This window comes from Martes martes (genome assembly GCF_963455335.1).
Source record: "Martes martes genome assembly, chromosome: 16".
Classification (NCBI taxonomy): domain Eukaryota; kingdom Metazoa; phylum Chordata; class Mammalia; order Carnivora; family Mustelidae; genus Martes; species Martes martes.
In genome coordinates, this window is record NC_137904.1 from 13,983,091 (window position 1) to 14,003,882 (window position 20,792).

The window sequence follows — 20,792 nt, forward strand, 5'->3', positions numbered from 1 at the left end:
ATTTCCTCAGAATGGTACATGAAAGGCAAATTTTCTTAATCTTTGCATACTTGGAAACCTTATTATCTGCCATCAAGTATTTACAATGAAACTCTTAGCAGTAATTTTTTTTTTCCTAATTGACAAGCTCATTTTAAAACCCATAGGGAAACAAGAAAGACCTACAATAACACAAACAACTTTGAAAAAAGAAAAAAAACACACACACACGTGGAGAGCTAATTCTACCCATGGTAGAATTAATACCTTCAATACATGTTTTAAAGTTACAGTATGCAAGGACATGTGATATAAAGTTAAATAAATGGCTCAGTGCTTCTGGTATCTCCCAAATCTCAACCACCTTAAATGGTCCCGTCATTTCCTTCCAGGCAGGGCTCACAAAGCAGACCTGAGCAACTCAAGATCATCCAGAAAAACGCATCTCTGGTCATACGTGCGTTCTAGATCTCAGCAGCCCCATCAACAGTACGGGTCCAGCCTCCAAGGAGGAATCTTCTGGCCACTAGGATGCTGTTAACATCTGGCAACGTTATCAGACACCTTGGACTCTGTCTCTGTCCTTTCATCACCATCGTGCCTACTATAGTTCATACAACCTTCTTTCTGTATAGATTTGGATGCCAGCCTCCCAAATCCTGTACCCTCCTGGCCATTCTGCACACTTCAGTCATAGTGCTTTGTCTGAAATGCAGGTCTAGTAAATTCCACAACCCCCTGGGGCACCCCCGCCCATCAGCACACACACAAGCAGACCCCAGCTTCTTTAACACGGCTAAATGGGACCGACATGAGACATCTCCTTTCTCCTTCCCTTAGTCTAGTTTTTCCAACGTACCAGACTCCCTCTCACATTCCAGCACATCAGGCACAGGCTTTCCTTGTGCCTAGAATGTTCTTTTGTTTCCTGTTCTCTCCTCTCCGTATTTCAAGTCTCCACTTCAATGGCACTCACCCTAGAGCAAGTCAACCTTGACCCCCCTCACAGTCAGATTAAAGGCTTCTTGGGGTCTTTTAGGAGCACTTTCCTTCTGTTTGTCACACTAGACTGTAAGCAGTTTGGGGGTAGGTACCATGACCATGGGCATCCTAGTTTCTGATCCACAGCAGACCATCACTGAATACTCATTGAACTAGAAAAAGAAAGAGGAAAGTGTACAAAGGGATAGTTCTCTTAAACCAACACGTATCCTCTTCCTTGGGCTGCTGTTGGGGAGATGTTGGCACTATTTTAAAGCACAAAGTTCCAGTGCCTTTGGGCTGGTTTACATTACTCTTTCATGAAGGCTAAAAAAGGAAACCAGGCTGTTGGCTGGATTTTCTAAATATGTTATTAGCAGTGATCTCTTTTTAATGATTGCCACCTCCTTGCCATTTGGAACACAGAGTAGGGAAGTCTCCTAACTACGGCCTGAGCAAGAGCGGCCCGCTGCCCAAACCTCCGGGAAGAGAATGTGCAGAGGATGGCGGCTTTATGCCCCTGGAGAGCCAAAGGCTTGCCGACTACAATGTGGCTGCACAAATCTCCGTGTGATTATGTTGGCTGTTTGCGTTAGGAGAGGATGGTAAAACCATGAGTCTTCTTGATGCGTTTGTAACTGATATTCACAGTGGAGGAAGGATTTGAGAGTCCAATAGCAAATAGGCCCTTTTCAGAAAATTTTTATAAGGACTCTCCTTCTCAACCCACATTTGCAATCCTGCTGAATGGGGCTTTTTAGATTTTCCTCGTGAACATCCATAAAATCAACAGCCAAAGAAAATGCATTTTGGACATGGCTACGTACCAGGATAAATACAGGTTGATTTTATTCAAAGATAATGAGATTTTTTTTTCCCAAGTTAGGTAGGTAATGACTCTGATTTCTTGTATCAAACATACCAAACGTTATGAGCAGAAATGAGTTCAGAAATCTTGAACGTAGGTCCCTCGAGATGCCGTGCACTTATGAAAACCATGCTTCTCTAGCTTACATCCTTTCTGGAGCCCCTTGTGGGCATGGCCCCTGAGCCTGCAACACATTCCTTTGCAAAGAGCCAAAAATCACTCTGAACTAGAATGGTGAATAGGGTGGGTAATTAAAAGGTATGCTTCTCAAGAAGACAGAGGAAGAGGGAGAGAGTCGGTGTGAGACTTTCGCAATACCATGGAACAGTTCAGCTCATGGCTGTGTCTTCTCCTCCCTGTGGAAGTTCGAGGTTGGTTCTTACGCTAGAAATTAGCTTAAGGCAAAGTAGGTCTGATGGCTGAAAGTGGCCAGGTGAAGCTCACTGGGCAACAGTCAAGACTCCTTGTGCCATAGCAAACATCAACTTTTATCCTTTAAAAAAAATGTAAAGCAAGGAATACCATCAAATCCTTATAAATATCTGTCTTTTCATTAACAGCAATTGCAGAGACGTTCATAGGCACCCAAACCCACCTCTCCAATAATGGCCAGAGCGAAAAAGGAGCCCCAGCCCTACACCTGGGTAAATTCATGACGATGTGAGTGTGACTGGAGGCCATCTGCCTACCTACCTGTGCATAGGACACCCCATAAAGGGAGCCTTGGGCTCCCCTACTTCTGACAAAGCGAGGCATGCACAAAATGTGTCCATCTACCAAGGGTAGCATTTTCTGAGTTCTTACTCTGTTGCAGGCACCGTTCTGAGCACTTCTCATGAGCCTCTCATTTAACCCTTACCACCCCATGCTACTATTGATAGAAAATGTCTCTGTTGTACAAAGACACAGAGAACTTACAAGACTTTTCCAAAACCACGAGACACACTCAGGCAGATTCCAGAGTCAGGGCCGTTGCTCAGGAATGTGCGTTCTCTCCTTTAAAGGGGAGAACCGAATGCCCGTGGCTTTTTCTTTCTTCCTCTGTGGGGTTGGAAATGGTTATCTGCGATTTCTAACTAGGTTGCTGGATGCAAGCAACCGTGAATAAGGGCCAATTACAAACCATGGTGAAACATTACCAAACTTTGATCATTAATTGGGGATAGATTGTGAAGACGGGGAGGAGTGATATATGGGTCTCATCATGCATGGTTTCACTGAAACAGGAGTGAAAGAGAAGGAAAAAAAAAAAGAGATTAGTCTGTTTTAAACATTTGGAGCTTGAAAAAGGATGGACTACCCAAATGGGAAGGAATCGTCAGGAGACTCGGACTCCTGCTTCTGAGAGAGGGGTGGTAACTTGTCACCAAGCAAACTGAAGACTAGATTGGGACAAGGCCCCATGAGAAAACAGCAGGAGGAGAAGAGTATGGGGAACCACTGAAGGGTGAAGGTATTCACCAATCAAATTATAGGTTTCCTTGTTCATGTTTCAGGAGAAGGAACCATAACAATGACTGAAAGAACACAAACTTCCTGATGTTTCTCAAAAAAAAAAAAAAAAAAGTGATAAATATTACACAGAAAGAAACAGAGTGGAAAGAGATGATCCAGATGACTAGACATGTAGGGGTTGTCGGTGGAGAGAGTGTTTTGATGAGTAAAGTCAGAGTACCAAGGAAATAATCCCTTTTTATCAAGCAGAAACCCCATCTGTAATACTGAACCAATTTTGTTTTGAAATTTACTCCAAAACAGCACCTTGTGGTACATCATTCTATTTACCCAGGTGTATGCACCACTTAATTGAGCCTCTTTGGTCATATAATGTAGCCAGTTTTAGTATTCTAGATCAATCTTCTCTCGTCATCGGAATTGCAAACGACCCATGGTCAAGATTCGCCAAGTCTTTTATCCCTTCCATACGATTATTGCACAGTGGAGAATTGATAGGAAAAGGCACAGTCAGTCGTTCATTCAAACAACCTTTGTTTACTGGGAACCTTCCTTGGACTTGGCGCAAAGATAAGTAAGTCATAAATACAATGCTGTTACAGCCAGTTACAGAAGACTGCGTACAGTGTGGTTCTATTTTTATGAAATGTCCAGACTTGGCAAATCTATAGAGACAGAAAGCAGGCATGTGATTGCCTAGGGCTTGGGGTGGTGGGGTGGTGGGGTGGATGGTGTGGGGTTTGGTGGGATGATAGCCAAAGGCTACGGGAGCTCCTTTTCAGGGTGATAAAAACATTCCACAATTGATTATGGTGATAGTTTGTACAACTCTGTACATATAATAAAAGCCACTGAATTGCACACTTTAATGGATGAACTGTACGGGGTTCCAATTATATCTCAAAAATGCTATTACATAGTTTGTCCTCTCTTTTGAGGACAAATTTGAATTGTATTCAAATAAGGTGGAAAGTACAACACTAAAGGTTTGTGCAATGAACTTGGGAAGCAAAGCAGGTAGAGGAAGGATATTTATTTTGTCTAAGAGTTTCAAGGAAGCTCAACAACCATGTGTTAGTTGACTGACTGACCGACTGATGATGAGTTGTGCCTACAGTGCTGGGCACCATATTGCTTTTTGCCTCGATAGCTCTTGGCTTTCTCGTAATTCATGAAATCAAGGCCCGATCATATGGGAGAGGAGCGTGCCCCCTAGCTGCCTGAAACTCTCTGAAACATTTGCTTTGCATTCAGACCAAACCCAGAAGAACAGGAAATCAAGCTCTGACACATGGGCATTTGGTCCAGTGGCCAGAGCTTTCTTTCCTTGGAAGATTAATGAAGCACAAAGATGCCAACCCACTCCTTTCAACTCACCACAATAATCGGCTCTCAGCAGCCTGCCAGTTTAATATTGCTTCACTTCAGTGCTCAGGAAAAATCCCAACTGGAAAAGGGCAGGAAAACTTGGTCCAAGAGTTTTTATGAAGAGCAGCTTAACAACCCTTCTAGAACATTCCATAAGCAATCTTACAAGCTTTCCTTTCTTTTTATATCTAGGAATGGGGGAAAGAGCAGGAGAAAGGGCATTGTAATCATGAGTCAAATTTCAAAGTCCATAAGTTGAACCTCTGTGAGGCCCTGGATATTTTCTAAATTAATTGACCATCAAATTCTTACCCTCTACATCTGCATTACATTACAGATCATAAAACTATTTGGGGTTTTTTGCTACTTAAAGGAAAGACTGTGTGGGCATAATGCTTTGAGAGGGCCTGTTCCTTTTCAAAAATTATTTTGAATTTATAAAAAGAAACAAGATTATCTTTTGTGTTTATGCCTCGCTCTTCCCCTCTAGGAAGCTCAAAGGACTTTGCATAGTCTTGTCAGTCTTGATAAGGGAAAAGGGAGACAGACTTCTACGTTAGGAGCTGACTCAGGGAGAACTTGGATTTCCTGCTAAGCTGGTCAGTGTGTTCTCCGACTGTTTATTTGATAAATTTTGTAAGAGAAGCGCATTCCTTTAAGCCCTTTATTAACCTATTCTTTTAGTCCTTCAACAAATACTTCACTAAAGATTGTGCCAGACACTGCACAAGTCTGGGGATACCAAGAAAAGAAGAGCCTCTGGTCTCAGAGGGTTTACAAGCTGGTGTGAGGGACAAGCAATATAGAAGTAAATAGATAAATGGTAGAGAAAATAAACTGGTCTGTGATAGGAGATAAAGTAGGCAATCTGTTTGCCTACTTCACCTAGAATAAGTCCAAAAACCTCCTGGAGGAGGTGGTGATTGAGCTGAACTAGGAAAGAAGAGCAGAATTCAGCCACCCAGGGAAAGAGTCAGCGAAATGTGCAGCAGGCACGGGGGGAACAGCTAGTGCAAAGGCCCTGGGGCAGGGAGGAGTGTAAGTTTTAGGTACATACAGACTAACACAACCAGAAAAAAATTAGTAAGGGGAAGACTGACAAGAGAGAAATTGTGAATGGTTCCTTGTGGGTGGTGGGCACTGTGCTATAAACTGAAAAGGATACTGACTAACTATATTTGCTGACTCATATAGCAACTGTTTACTACATAACCCCACACTAGGCTAAGCCATCCACATGCCTCATCTCACTCCAAATGGATGAGATAGGAGGCATCACTGTCATCATCCACATTTTACAAATGAGAAATGAGAGTAAAAAGTTGAGTCTACTGCCTAACACACACGGCCAACAACATACGTCAGGGAAGAGTGATTTGAACCCAGGCATTTTGATGCCAGAGGGCAGGTACACAGATAGTCTGTTGTGTTGTTCCCTGTTGTTGTGTGATATTCAAGGAGTAAACAGGCAGTAAGAAGTCAAAGTCTTGGCTCAAGGAAATCAGAGGATGCTCACAGAACATCTCAACGAGGCTGAGGGCTAGGCCACGGCTTGCCAAGGGAATTAACCAGGCAGAGAGGCTGAGGCAGACCCAGTGTTCCAAGACAGAGACCAGAGACTCTCCAAGCACATGGAGCTCAGAGGACCCAAGCAGTCATGCATGCCTGAAACATGGGGCCAGGAAGTGGCTGGGACTTGTTGAGAGATGATTATGAGCCAATAGGCAGGTTCAAAACCATGAAGATCTAACCCTGTTTGCTGACTTCTACCATGACCCACATCTCCAAAAGTATCAAGACGCTCCTCATTGTGGAAAGCGAAATCAACATCTTAGTATGTTTGGAGACAGATCAAGGGAAACCACTGAAGAGAAATTGTAGAATAAGGTAATCCTGAGTCTGCACTAGTACTCCGGGATATCATAGCTCTGTACGAGCAAAAGACCATGCAATACCCAAGCCTTGCTCAAGGCTGGGAAGTTACCGCCTACTCTCCTGAGTCATGGGGGAGCTATTCCAAGGTTATATAATTCTACTGAAAAAGCCCCATGTTTTGAAATTTACTCCAAGCTTGTCTTTGAATGTGCTTTCTTGAGCTCGGGGATCTACAGTTTGAGTTTGGGGAGAAACCGCCTGTTTCTAAAGATAATGTTCAGTCTAGCTCTGGGCCAGAATATGTGAAGGACACTGGGGAGCCAAAAGGTCAAGGCAGGAAATGTCAAGTAGGAAACGCCCTGGAAAGTTCTTGGAGCCATGCTCTCTCTTTTCTGTGATATAAGCCTATGGCTATTTCCCGTTCTTTCTTCATTGTGCTCTGTTTGGTCCCAGGAACACGCCTTCTGGAGGCAGACTGGGCCGGCAAACCCAGTCCTCACAATGGCCCCCCTCTGTGTAAAACACCCAAACCCCGTGAGAGTTCAGTAAGATTCTGGAAGGTTCTGCTCCCCATCAATTAAAACATGTTGAGGAAACCAAACAGCGCAAAAAAAAAAAAAAAAAAAAATTAGGTCATGATTCATCCTCATCCCTTTGTTCATAATTCTTCTAATTTTTACGACTTTCTTTTCTCATCCCAGAAGCAAAATGTGTGAATATTTGGAAAATACAGAAAGATAGAAAAGAAGCAAATACAAAGTACCCATGATCGCATAACACCTTTTACAATTCAGCGTAACTCTCTTCAGTTATTGTTATTTAACTATAAAATATATTCATTTTCTTTTGTCTTACAGAAAGACGTGTTTTTATAAAAGGCGTACGTAGGTGTACACACACATAAGAATACATACAAATGTGCTGTTGCAAAAAAAGTATTTGACATAAAGTAGACCCTATTGTGCATATGGTACCTATGGAATCTATTTCCCATTTTTTTTTTAAAGGTTTTATTTATTTGACAGAGAGAGAGAGAGATCACAAGTAGGAAGAGAGGCAGGCAGAGAGAGGAGGAAGCAGGCTCCCCGCTGAGCAGAGAGCCCGATGCGGGGCTTGATCCCAGGACCCTGGGACCATGACCTGAGCCGAAGGCAGAGGCTTTAACCCGCTGAGCCACCCAGGCGCCCCTCCCATTTTTCTAATGTGTCTTCTGTTTTGTGAGTCCTTTATATATTAAGAGGTCTAATCCTTTGTTAGTTATGTAAGTTGCAACAGTTTGCCAAATTTTAGTCTCTCATTGGTTAATCCTGTTTGCATGTAAATGTTTGTGATTTTTTTTGTAGTTAAATGTCTTATATTTTCCTTTATGTTTAATACCATTGAAACTGTCATTAGAAAACTCACATCCACCCAAAGATAGAGAAAGAATCACCTGTCCCTATTAAACTTTTATGGTTTCCTTTTCTGAAGTGTATCCTGAATCCTCCGGAATTTATGCTGGTAAAAATGGTGAAGAAAAGATCTAGCTTTGTATTTTTCCAAACAGATGAGCCAGTTACTTCAATATCATGGGTTTTTATTTTATTGTAGCAAATCTATCCCATTTTCACAGAATTAAAATGCCAGCTTTATTATATAATAATTTTTAATACGTTCACAATCCGTTTCTGGACTTCACATGCTGCCCCATCCACCGGTCCGTCTGTGCCCACACTCTTTCTCAGTATTTTAGTGGATACCTTTTAAGTGTCAGGGAAAGAACTGCTTCATTACTCATTTTTTAGTTATTTCTGAGCGTTTATATTCCCAACTTAAGAATCATGTTGGAAATTACAAGTAAAATTCCCCCGAGGTCCTTCTGAAAGTGATGGAATCAGAGCTGGAGGCAGATACAGCTTTGGGACTCTGTTCTCTCTCTCTCTCTCATTTCTCCACTATGGGCTTCCCACATCCCTTCTTGCTTTAGCAACAACTCCTTGGGGCTGTCCTAGTCTTACTACGTCTTTGTTCTCTCATTGCAGATCCTATCGTCAACTGGTCCACTGACAGCATTTCTCAGTTGCGTTTTCTAAATGCTCAGCCCACCCAACTGCATCAGGCCATAGGTCACTGGTCAGCGGCTGAATCACCTCCCTTTGGACCAGCTGCCTTCCCCAGTTCTGATTAGCCGGGGGCCAGGGGTGGGAGAGTAGAGAGTCACGTGATAAACACAGCTATCAGGGCTAAGGGCAAGGTAGATTTTCTTTGACAGGAATGTGCACAGTGCCGAACATTTGTACATTCGGCTGAACTAGGTCATACACAGAAGCAGAGTAAGAAGTATAAAACTTCTATGTTTTCTGTGTGACTCCAAATCTTAAGTAGGTAAATTTTAAATTATAGCTATATGTATTTAGAGTAGCATATTTGAAGTCCTCATAACCAGCTAGGCACAGTGCTAAGTGCTTCTTAACCATTATGTTATTTATTATATAATAAATATATATATAATATAGATATAGGGGCGCCTGGGTGGCTCAGTGGGTTGGGCCTCTGCCTTTGGCTCGGGTCATGATCTCAGGGTCCTGGGATCGAGTCCCGCATCGGGCTCTCTGCATGGCGGGGTGCCTGCTTCCTCCTCTCTCTCTCTGCCTGCCTGTCTGCCTACTTGTGATCTCTCTCTGTCAAGTAAATAGATGAAATCTTTAAAAATATATATATATATAGATATAAAAAATATAAAATGTAAAATATATACACTTTAAATATATAAAATATATTTTAAAAAATAGAAAATAGAAAAAATATATAACATTGTTATTTATTATATATTAAAGCTGGCATTTTAATTCTGTGAAAATGGGATAGATTTGCTAACCTTGTTCTCAGTTACAAGGTAAATACTGTCCTCCCAATTTTATCGCTGGGAGAGCTGAGACTCAGAAAAATTTAAAAACACACACACACACACACAAAAAGCAAAAAAAGCAAAAAACTTACTCAAATTCACAAGGTTAAGGTCAAAACCAAAAACTGAACCAACCTCACTTTGTCTCCAAAAGCCAGACTTTTCAATGGTACACTCCTGTGATTTCAAAAGGAATGCAGGGAACTGCATGACTATTAATGGAGTTCACCAATTAATACGTATGGTCAACAGGATTATGAATGATGGGATTTTCACAGAAAAGATTCCAGTGGGGTCTACAAAGCTTCCAGAATCTGACCTGCAATATTTAGTATTTTTATTTTTTTAAGATTTTATTTATTTTGGGGGGGGAGGGGCAGAAGGCGATGGACAAGCAGACTCCCCACCGAGCAGGGATCCCCACATGGGCCCCACATGGGGCTCTCTGCTCAGCAGGGAGCCTGCTTCCTCCTCTCTCTCTGCCTGTCTCTCTGCCTACTTGTGATCTTTGTGTGTCAAATAAGTAAATAAAATCTTAAAAAAAAAAATCTGGAGAGAGAGATGCTGAGAGTCACAGCCCAGATCTGTTACCTGGAGCAGAAGTTCCTGGAGTCATTAAGTAGCAGGAATGTTCACATTTGAGGAAATGCTGGAGGCAGAGAACAGCCTAGCCTGAGAGTGAGAAAAATCCTGGCAATCTTTGGGAGGTGGACATAATTTCATAGCTTTTACCTCTAAGAACCCCATCATGCTGTCAGAATAAAGAGGTAAAAAATACCCTCTCATGGCCCGGGCAGGCAGAGGGAAGGAGTATTGCGGAATAAGCCTGAGCAGTCTCTGTAACATCCTTCAGGGAAAGGACTTGCCAGAACCTTATGCTACCTGGGGGATGGACTCTTCTGTGACTGTAGCCCCCTATACACTTTCTGTCTCACCTAAAGGAGTCGGGAGGAAAAAGGAAGCTAAGAAACACCAGTCTGGGGCACTAAAGGTCACAGCACAGGGGCACAGGCACATTAAAAGAATGGGATTAAATCATAAGGTCATAGAACATCTTCCTTCCCCACACTGTGACACCATACCAATGGGTCTCTATTATGATAACACTAGATCACAGCTGAAAGAGCGGCAAGATATATGTTCTGTCTAAGGAATTCCTAAAAGAGCCCAAGTCAACAGGGGAGACAAAAACAAGGATGCCTGAGGTCATCGAAACCTCTAGCAACTACAGTTACAAAACCATGAGGCATAATTAGTATCTAGCTGGATGAACAGCCTATGTACCTCGGTTCCTATGATTTCTTCTTTTTTTTTTTTTAAGATTTTTATTTATTTATTTGACAGAGAGAGAGATCACAGGTAGGCAGAGAGGCAGGGAGACAGGGGGGGAAAGCAGGCTCCCTGCTGTGCAGAGAGAGCCCAATGTGGGGCTCGATCCCAGGACCCTGAGATCATGAGCTGAGCTGAAGGCAGAGGATTTAAGCCACTGAGCCACCCAGGCGCCCCTCCTATGATCTCTTTATAGCACGTCTGGCTTTCAGCAGAAAATTACCAAGCATGTCAAAAATCAAGAGAAAAAAAAAAAAACCACAATGTAAAGACACAACACAAGCATCAGAACCATACAAGATACAGAAGCAGATTTGGAACGATCCGACGGAGAAGTTAAAATCACTGAGATTCATTATTAATATTAATATGCTTTGAAAAGGAGAGGTAAGAACACAGAGATGGAAACACTCTAACGGAATGAAGAATGGCTCTGATGGGCTCCTCGGGAGACTGGACACTAGGCAGCCTAGGAAAGAATCAGTAAGGATGAAGATATTTCATTGACCATCCTAAACTGAAAAGCAAAGAAAAAAAAATGAGTGAAAAGGAAAAAAAAAAAAAAAGAATAGAATATCCAAGAACTGTGGAACAGTTTCAAAAGGTGTAAGATACATGTAATTGGAATACCAAAAGGAGGGGAAAAAATAGAGCAGAAAAACATTTGAAGTAAAAATGGCCGTAACTTTTTTCCAAAAACTGACAGTCACCCAATCCCAGATCCAAGACGTTCAGAGAACACCAAGAAAGATAAGTGCCCAAAACTGACATCTACGCTTGTCCTATTCAAACTGCAGAAGACCAAAGACAAATCGAAAATCTTGAAGCAGGTTGGGAGAGGGGGAATTTTTCTAACAGGGAACCAAGGATAAGAATTACAGTGGATGTGTCTCCAGAAACCACACAAATAAGAGGAGAATGGAATGACATATTTTAAGTATTAAAAGGAAACAAGCAAAAACAATCTAAAAACTCTAAATCCAGCAAAACTGTTCTTCAGAAGTGAAGAGGAAATCAAGACCTTCTTTGACAAATTCCCTGCAAGAAAAGAAATACTTCAGGCAGAAGGAAAATGACACAGGTAATTTATAGCTTTAAATGCCTATATTAGGGAAAAAAAAAAAAAAGTTTCACAAATCAACATCTAAGCTTCCATGCTTCCATCTCAGAAACTAGAGAAAAGAGAGCAATTTAGACCTAAAACAAACAGAAGGAGAGAGACAGTAAAAATTAGATCAATCATCAGTAAAATTGGAAACAAAAAAACAATAAAGAAAATCAACAAAAGTCAAAACTGGTTCTTTGAGGAGATCCATAAAACTGATAAACCTCAGGGCACTGGGGTGGCTCAGTTGGTTAAGAATCTGCCTTTGCATCAGGGAAATACAAATCAAAACCACAATGAGATATCACCTCACACCAGTCAGAATGGCTAAAATTAACAAGTCAGGAAACGACAGATGCTGGCGAGGATGGGGAGAAAGGGGAACCCTCCTACACTGTTGGTGGGAATGCAAGCTGGTGCAGCCACTCTGGAAAACAGCATGGAGGTTCCTCAAAAAGTTGAAAATAGAGCTACCCTATGACCCAGCAATCGCACTACTGGGTATTTACCCTAAAGATACAAACGTAGTGATCCAAAGGGGCACGTGCACCCGAATATTTATAGAAGCAATGTCCACAGTAGCCAGACTATGGAAGGAACCTAGATGTCCATCATTAGATGAATGGATAAAGATGTGGTATATATATATATATATATATATACAATGGAATACAATGCAGCCATCAAAAAAAATAAAATCTTGCCATTTGCGACGACGTGGATGGAACTAGAGGGTATTATGCTTAGCGAAATAAGTCAATCAGAGAAAGACATATGATCTCCCTGATATGATCTCCCTGATATGAGGAAGTGGAGATGCAACGTGGGGAGTTTGCGGGATAGGAAAAGAATGAAACAAGATGGGATCGGGAGGGAGACAAACCATAACAGACTCTTAATCTCACGAAACAAACTGAGGGTTGCTGGGGGAGCAGGGTAGGGAGCAGGTGGTGGGGTTATGGACATTGGGGAGGGCATGTGCTATAGTGAGTGCTGTGAAGTGTGTAAACCTGGCAATTCACAGACCTGTACCCCTGGGGCCAATAATACATTATATGTTTATTAAAAAAAAAAGAAAAAAAAAAGAATCTGCCTCTGGTTCAGGTCATGATCTTGGGATTTAGCCCCTCATTGGCAGGCTCCCTGCTCAGTGGGGAGTCTGCTTCTCCCTCTGCCCCTCCTGGCTGCTTGTGCTCCTTCCCAAATAAATAAATCAAATCTTAAAAAAAAAAAAATTGAGAAAACTCTAGCCATGCTAACCAAGAATAGAAGAAAAAAGACACAACATACCACTATCAGAAGTGAAAGGGGAGCACCACTACTGATCCCACGGACCAAAAAAAAAAAAAAAAAGAAAGAAAAAGAAGAAGAAGAAAGGTAAGGGATGAGCCTACTGAATTTAGAGAATGACCTGACCCATTAAATGAAGGACGGATAAGATCCAGTGCAAATGACAGGGTGGTCATTTTATGAACGGAGGGGAGAATGAGGGAGTTTCTTGAAGAATGTGTCACATCTCAGGAGACTCGGTAAGTGCCATGGAACCACCCGTAGAGGGATGCAGGGAAGAGGTGGACAAACCAGGGTCAGGACTGGGGAAACCACCCGGCTGTGGGGCTGGTCCCCAACCCCCACACACAGGAAAGTGCCTGGTGCTTCAAAATTGCTAAAAAACAGGACTTTTTCCAGATTACCTCCAACAAACATGCAATTCATGTAAAAACATTATACTTGCTGTTCATGTGGCTTTTAAAAGAAAGACTCCTAGGAAATTCCCTCCTGCCCCCAAACAAAAGACTAAGCTGAGGGCCCTCCTGTGTAGAAATTCTGAAGTGAGAGTCAAGTGTCACCAGTGAAATCTAACTTCCGTATCCAAGGGAGTGCCTTGTGAAGACAGGCCATAGCTACCAGAGCATGTCAAGAATGATGAACCTCAGTGTAGACGGGAGACATCACCATGGTCGCAGCTGACCAGAGGACCACTGACCAGAGGGCCAACTACTGCCCAGAGGACAGGAGGACAGTCTAAGCCCCCAGCAGGAGTTGGAAGAGTCAGGTGGCATGCTAGTGTTCTAGGATACTTAGGACAAGGCTGCATGAGGGAACAGAGGGTATGGAAAGGAAGGCAGAAAATCCCAGTGGTATAGACGAGGCCAAAAATAATATGAGTAGGGGAAGATTCTCACACACCTCTTCACGTCTACAACAAAAAGTGTGTTTCAGACCCCAGCTTCAAGTCATTTCATCATTATTATATTGTCAGAGCAATTGTTTAGCTAATGAAGTCATGCAACTCTTAAGTGACAGAGCGGGTACCAGAGTTAAAATTCTGTCTCCATCACCATATGGACTTCCTAGTATTAATTCATTGTGCCCGATCACCTTTGTCAGCTGCTGGGTCTCTTTGGTACCACGGTCCTTCATCCAATAAGCTGAAACTTACACAGATTCCTGATCATTCATGAGCAAGCACGTATTAACTTCTCTAGAACTTATTCCCAAAGGGGGCATCACGAGAATGATGATGTCAACATTAGCAGTTGTTGGGAAGATGCTGTGTGAGTCACTGGGCTAATGGTCAGAGTACTTTTCAAAATCTAACAGGCTACCCACATATTTGGGTTAAAGATTTTGTGAAGTTGTGTATGTTGGGGGCATCTGAAGCGCATGGATACACGATGGAATATCATTTAGTCATAAAAAAGAAGGCAACCCTGCCATTTGTGGCAACATGGTTGTCCCTTGCCTTGAGGGCGTGATGCTAAGTAGACAGAGAAAGGCAAATACTGTATGAGCTATTTACAGGTGGGATCTAAAAACAAATAAGTAAATAAATAGCTCGTAGATACAGAGAACAGATTGGTGGTTTGCCAGGTGGGGGTAGGGAATGGGCAAAATGGGTGAAAATGCTCCAAAGGCACAAACTTTCAGTTATAAGATAAAGAAATCCAGAAAAATAAAATAAATACATAGAATAACAAAAGCCATAAATATCAGTGAAGTCTCCATAGGAGAAAATTTAGAGTGAAAATACAAATGTAGAGGAAAACATAAAGAAGCAAGGAAGTCACCTGCAGTTAGGCAGTAGGAAAATCCAGAGCATACATTGTCATAGACTCCAAGGGCAGCAAAGTCCCAAGAGACCATGGAAAGTCAATGTTGCTAAATGGCCCAGAAAGTTCAATGAAACTAAAGTAACTGGAAGTGACTAGAAGGAGACCATTGGTCATCATGATGAGAGAATTATTGGGGAAACTGTTGGCAAGGACCTCACATTGCGCAAGTCAAGGTTGGCTTGACCCAACGTCATGTGTGATCCAAAGCTTGAGGCAGAGAACATGCTTTAGGATCTAGGCAATAAAAGAAGAGCAGTAGCTAAGGGGAGTAGCAGTTTTCTTTATAGCTGATGGGAACTGTGCAGAAAGAGTGGAGATGTGATAGAGCACAGCTCCCAGTGCTGAGCATGAACGGGATCAGGAGCATGGCTATGGGGGTGAGACCGTCACCTCGACCTAGAGCCATGTGAAGACGCAGAATGGGATGGATGGAGTTACAGAGATGGTTTCTCTTGTTAGATGAAACCTCAAATCAGATTTTTCCATCGTGTGCTTATTTCAGGAGTATCCTGAATTCCAGAGATCTCAAATCCAAATACCAATCAGGGCCAGGGAGTATCCTGAATTCCAGAGATCTCAAATCCAAATACCAATCAAGGCCAGGGATGTATAGCATTTTAAATAATGGCCCGGGGCCATTATTTAAAAATCTTGGACTTCCACAAAGCACAGTGCTCTCTTACATGATTCATGAACCGTGAGACATTCTTAGTCCATCTCTCACTTTCTCAGTTTTGAAAGAGACACGGTCAGAAAGAAGTACTTCCCTTTAGCAAGAAAAGCAATAGTCTGCGTGCTGACCAATGCATCCGATGGCTTGGTGTCTGGATCAAGGAGACAATATGGAGCAGTAAACTCTGAGTGGACCTAGAGAATATGTGGTAAAGGGAATGGTCACTGCTCTGTTCCTACTCACTGCTGTCATGTGTCCAGAGGGGGGCAGGGGGGGGCAGGGTATAGTCAGGAACTGTCACATCTCCTGACATTTTAAGAAAAGCCAGAAAACTAGATGTTTATGTGAAATATCCTGATTATTGTATCTTGACCCAGTTGGAAAACAAAACAAGACTGAGGAGGCCATCTGGGCACCAGACCTGACCACGCACCAATGTTGTACACGTCCAATTCAACCTGTCACAAACCTGGGAGACAGCGTTTGATACCCGAGAGTCAAAGTTACTTGTGGTTTCCTTTGGTTGCACTGATTAAAGGGAAGGGAAAACGAGATCCTTCAAAGCCAAGCCAGCGATCGGGATTAACGGTTTACCAGGACAACTGATAATGAGAAAATAGAGTAAGAGGCTTAGAGTAAACAGGTTCTACAGCAGTTGAACTGTTGTTCATCTGATTTTTGATAGCAGGAGGCATTCTGGGGGCCCTGAAGTCACACTGAGTGTGGGCTCGCTTTACTTACCATGATGAATCTACTCGTATTGGTAATCCAACGAGGGGGTATGAATTCCAGTGAAATGCTATGTAGACATTACAGACATATGGATTTAGAAAAATACTTATTTATTTTTAGTAAGTTTTTAATAATTTTTTTAAATTTATAAATTTAAATTTATTTAACATTTTAAAAATTAAATAAATTCATAAATTTAAATTTATAATTTTTTATAAATTTATAAAGTTTTATAAATTTGGGAATTTCTCGCTTTGTATTAGTGATGGTTCCAAACAATATTATCAGCTTTTCAAGCTTTAAAACAGATTAAAAGTATTATATACTGCATGATTCCATGGCTTCATAAATTATTTTTATTACTTTTTTTTTCCATTTTCTAAAACAGAAGCTCTTTTACCTAAAGCTGCATTGTTTAAGTTCTGGAATAACAGAAATTAACACAATAGGAGGGCTGGGACTCTGGCTGATGGCATGTTAGGAGATTTGGGGTTGTTTCCTAATCACATTCACGTCAAGGGAGCCAAGAAATATCCCCATGTATGCTTATTTTAGAAATTTCGCAAAGATGTTCCAAAATCCCAAATGGTAATCCTTGCCCAGATCACCCCCTTCAGTTCCTTCTCCCTTCCCTTTGGGGTGGAGACTGTGGGTTGTCTCCTCATAGCCATTCCTTCCAGAACAGTAGAATTTTAGCTGGGTACCAGGTTCCACAGAAGAAAGCAAAATTTCTGGTCTTCCCTGCCAGCTAGGTATAACACGTGTCTCAATGTGGGTCCATGTATGTGACAGAAGAAGGTCACTTTCAGGAACCTTCCTCTGGGAATGTTTGTCTTCTTCCTCTGCTTAGTCTTCTCCTACAAATTACCGTCTAGCACATAGATGCTGCCATCTTGAATCACAAAGATGAGCGCTCCATCCCAGGGATGACAAAATGTGATCTGGAATAGGAAATCCAAGGATATTTTGCCGCAGAGCTTCCCACCTCTCAAGCCTAAAGGTTCACAGATGAATTCCATCCTAAGTAACACACCTTCCTACCCAACACTATTACCAGAATCACCGAAAAGTCTGTGTTGGGATGAGGCGCCCAAGACATCACAACTCAGCCTTCACTCTTTGTCTGAAGAGGTCTAATCTCACCCTTTAGTGTTTTAAACAACCCACAACCAGACTCTTCGACGCCCCCAATGAAATTTTTAGAAGGCTAAACTGATACGCTGGAAAAGCCAGAACATCTATTCTTTGCCTTTTCCAACAAAACTGCACTGAACCAAAAGCAACAAGGCAACTGGAAACCTAGTAAGAATAATTCCACAAGCCCACGTATTTTCTTTCTTTCTTTTTTTTTAAATTGGCTTTTCTTACTGTATTATTCTTTCAGGTAAATATCAAAATCCTCATATTAAGTATCCCCATAAACCATGTTGAATTTTTTGGCAATTCATTAAATTTACTTTCATTCAAAGAGAATCTATCACTTTTTTTTTTTTTTTTACAGTAAACCTTTTCTTCCAAGGGAATGTTTCCAACTAGTCAATCAAGTTTTCTTCTCTGTCTGTAGTTACAGAACCTACACATTTCTCATTAGGTTAATTCCTGGATCTTTGTTATAAATTTTGTTTTCTACTGAACTGCCAATTTATTACTTGGTATTTTGATCTTAATATATCATAAAACTAAACAAACATTTGACAGAAAAAAAAAAAACCAAGATTGGATTATAAACTAATAAATGTTAAAAAAAAAAAAAAATCATTGCTACTACCAGAAGTGAAAATTGCAGTCTGAATGTTCTGGTAATTTAGCACACAATGAAATTTAAAAATAGGAATGTTTTATTTTAAACGGAATGACAGCATACCTTCAAATGCCTTTTTTGAAGGCTTTGTTTCATTTTGACAGTTCACCCCTTTAAATCCATTCCTGATCTGAAAACGTGGCCATTTCTATTTCTGTTTTATAAAATTGGAAGACTCACACATTTTAAAAAAAATGCTCATGATTACTGAGTTCTCCCTCTGATTTTATGCACTATGAAGCAGACCAAGAAAGATAATGTGCTTTGGCCAAGTTCACTCAGTTATTCTTTTTTTAATGAGGGCATCAACAGGTACCCAAAGACTAGGAAGAGAAGTGGTTTATTGCCCAATAAACAGGGGTTTGAATCTTGGACTGCCCAGAGTAACTATAGCCTCTCTGCCTCTTAGTAGCCTATTCTGTAAGAACTCTGCACCGTAACATCAAACTCTTGTAGGGCTGTCCTGAAAATTACATAGCAAATTGCATTAAACACACTTAGCTCATGGCCCAGCACAGGACACTGTCTGTGATCTGCCCCATCCCCATCTGGGGGTAGGAGGGCTTCTGCCAACAGATACAGAAAGGAGTTCTGCACAAAACAGAAGTGATTACATGATCCCAACAGCCACAGGGAAAATTGAGAAAATAACTTTCATTCAAAGAATCACTGGAAATAAGATAATGAGGTTGCCCTAAATATGGCAGAAGATACTTGAACTTGAAACCCTCAAGATAATTAATGTCAGATAGACTGGCATTGTTGGGAAGTTCCCTTCCGAGTCTAAAGCATGTTTTCAACAAAGGCATCACAGAGAGCCTCTGATATGGGTCGTTGGATGGGTTCGATTTAAAGCCACTTTTAAAGACAGTCACACATTGTCTCCTTACCTTTCCAGGGCCATCAATCACTGGAGAGTGTATACTATAGATATGACTATATATAGATATGACTTTTATGGAAGGAGGACCCAGTGGCCAGTTAGGGTTTTCTCCACACCAGGCCCCACACCGGGCAAGTCTGTTCCACGAACCTTGGGTTTTATCCCTGGTGTTCAGTCCCGGAAGGACACAGCAGAGTAAGCCACGAAGGATGAAGCTTAGTGTCCGAGGAGGCAGTGACAGAGACACACGCCAGGTCCCGAAAATCACAGCATCCGGCCGACTCTTAAATAATCAATTCCGACAATCACAGATGGAGGAGAATTTATACACAGGAAACGTCAGTCAGAGAATGTCTCTGTGTAGTATCAGGAAGGCTCACTTTGCTAACCCAGGAGCTCCTAGCGTCACTTGTCAGAAAGAGGCTGATTAGGCTTAAACGTTTGTTGTTTGTCTCTGGGATAACTTCCCTTCTCTCTGTGCTGTGTTCGGGTCTGGTTACTCCTGGAGCATCTCATGTCGCTGGTTTATCTAGACACGAAAAGGAATGTGCTACTCCAAGCCACCCTTCCCAGTGCAGTTCTCGGAAAAATATCCTGTTGTTTCCGACATGAAATCCAGAGATAAACAATCATCCCAGTAAGCATGGTTTTGGAGCTCATTCACTGGAGGCTATCCCACTGCTGGACGGAAGGAACTAGCTAAGGAGCTACACTCGTGAAATGTGGCCTCACCCCAGCAAAACAAAATGACATACATCGTAAAAAACTAAATAAATAATAATAATGATATTTTGATTTCTTCCCACCTTCTGCATTTTCTTTCTCATAGAATTTTGACTTGTACTTCATCGGAGAATAAATAAATAAATAAATAAACACATCCCGTAAAGCTCTACGGGATGTGATCTTCTGGAAAATTCCCTCTTCATCTGAAAAACAGCTCTGTAGCCATATGAATCCCCATGCATGCATCCAATATAGTAAGTATAAGATCACTAGGAAATCATATGGGGAAAGGCTGACATCTAACTAAACAAAAAGCTAACATTTCCAAGAGTTCAAAACACCACAAGAAAACTTAAAAGTAAAATACAAGCTGGGACAAAATCAAGGTAAATACCCTCGGTAAATGTGCATCTATTAAAACACAAGTAGGAACTATTACTCCCAAAGCAAAAAGCACAAAAAAATTTACAAATAAAGATGCAGAAGTGGCCATGGAATCCAGCAACACTGTTCACATTCAAGGCTAATTGAATAATGGACGGAGAGGCAGGAATGAAGAGAGACAATTAAAAATGAAAAACACATTGTTAGATCTCGCTTACCAAACTGATACAGACTTTAACGTTTGGCAATTATCACTTGCTGGCAAGAATGTGGAGAAATGGGGGGTGCCCTGTCTTGCTGGTGGGAGCAGGAAGTTTCATGACTAACGTGAACAGCATTTTGTCAGTAGCTTGTAAAATTGAAATGCACAAATCTTATCACTTAGAGATTCCACCTAGAGTAGTTATCCTCAAGGAGTATTTGTTCGCAAACATGAAGGGCATGGCTTGGACCCGCCATACCCTACAAACATATTATACAGCAGTTAGAAGGCTTTCGTTAATCTTGTCCCCAAGTGGAACATAATACAGCAATGAAAAGAAACCCTTAAAAATATGTATTTCTCTCTTTAACATATATAATGGAAAGAGCTAGGGAAAAAAAAGGATATTGTTGAGTAAAGCAGCATTA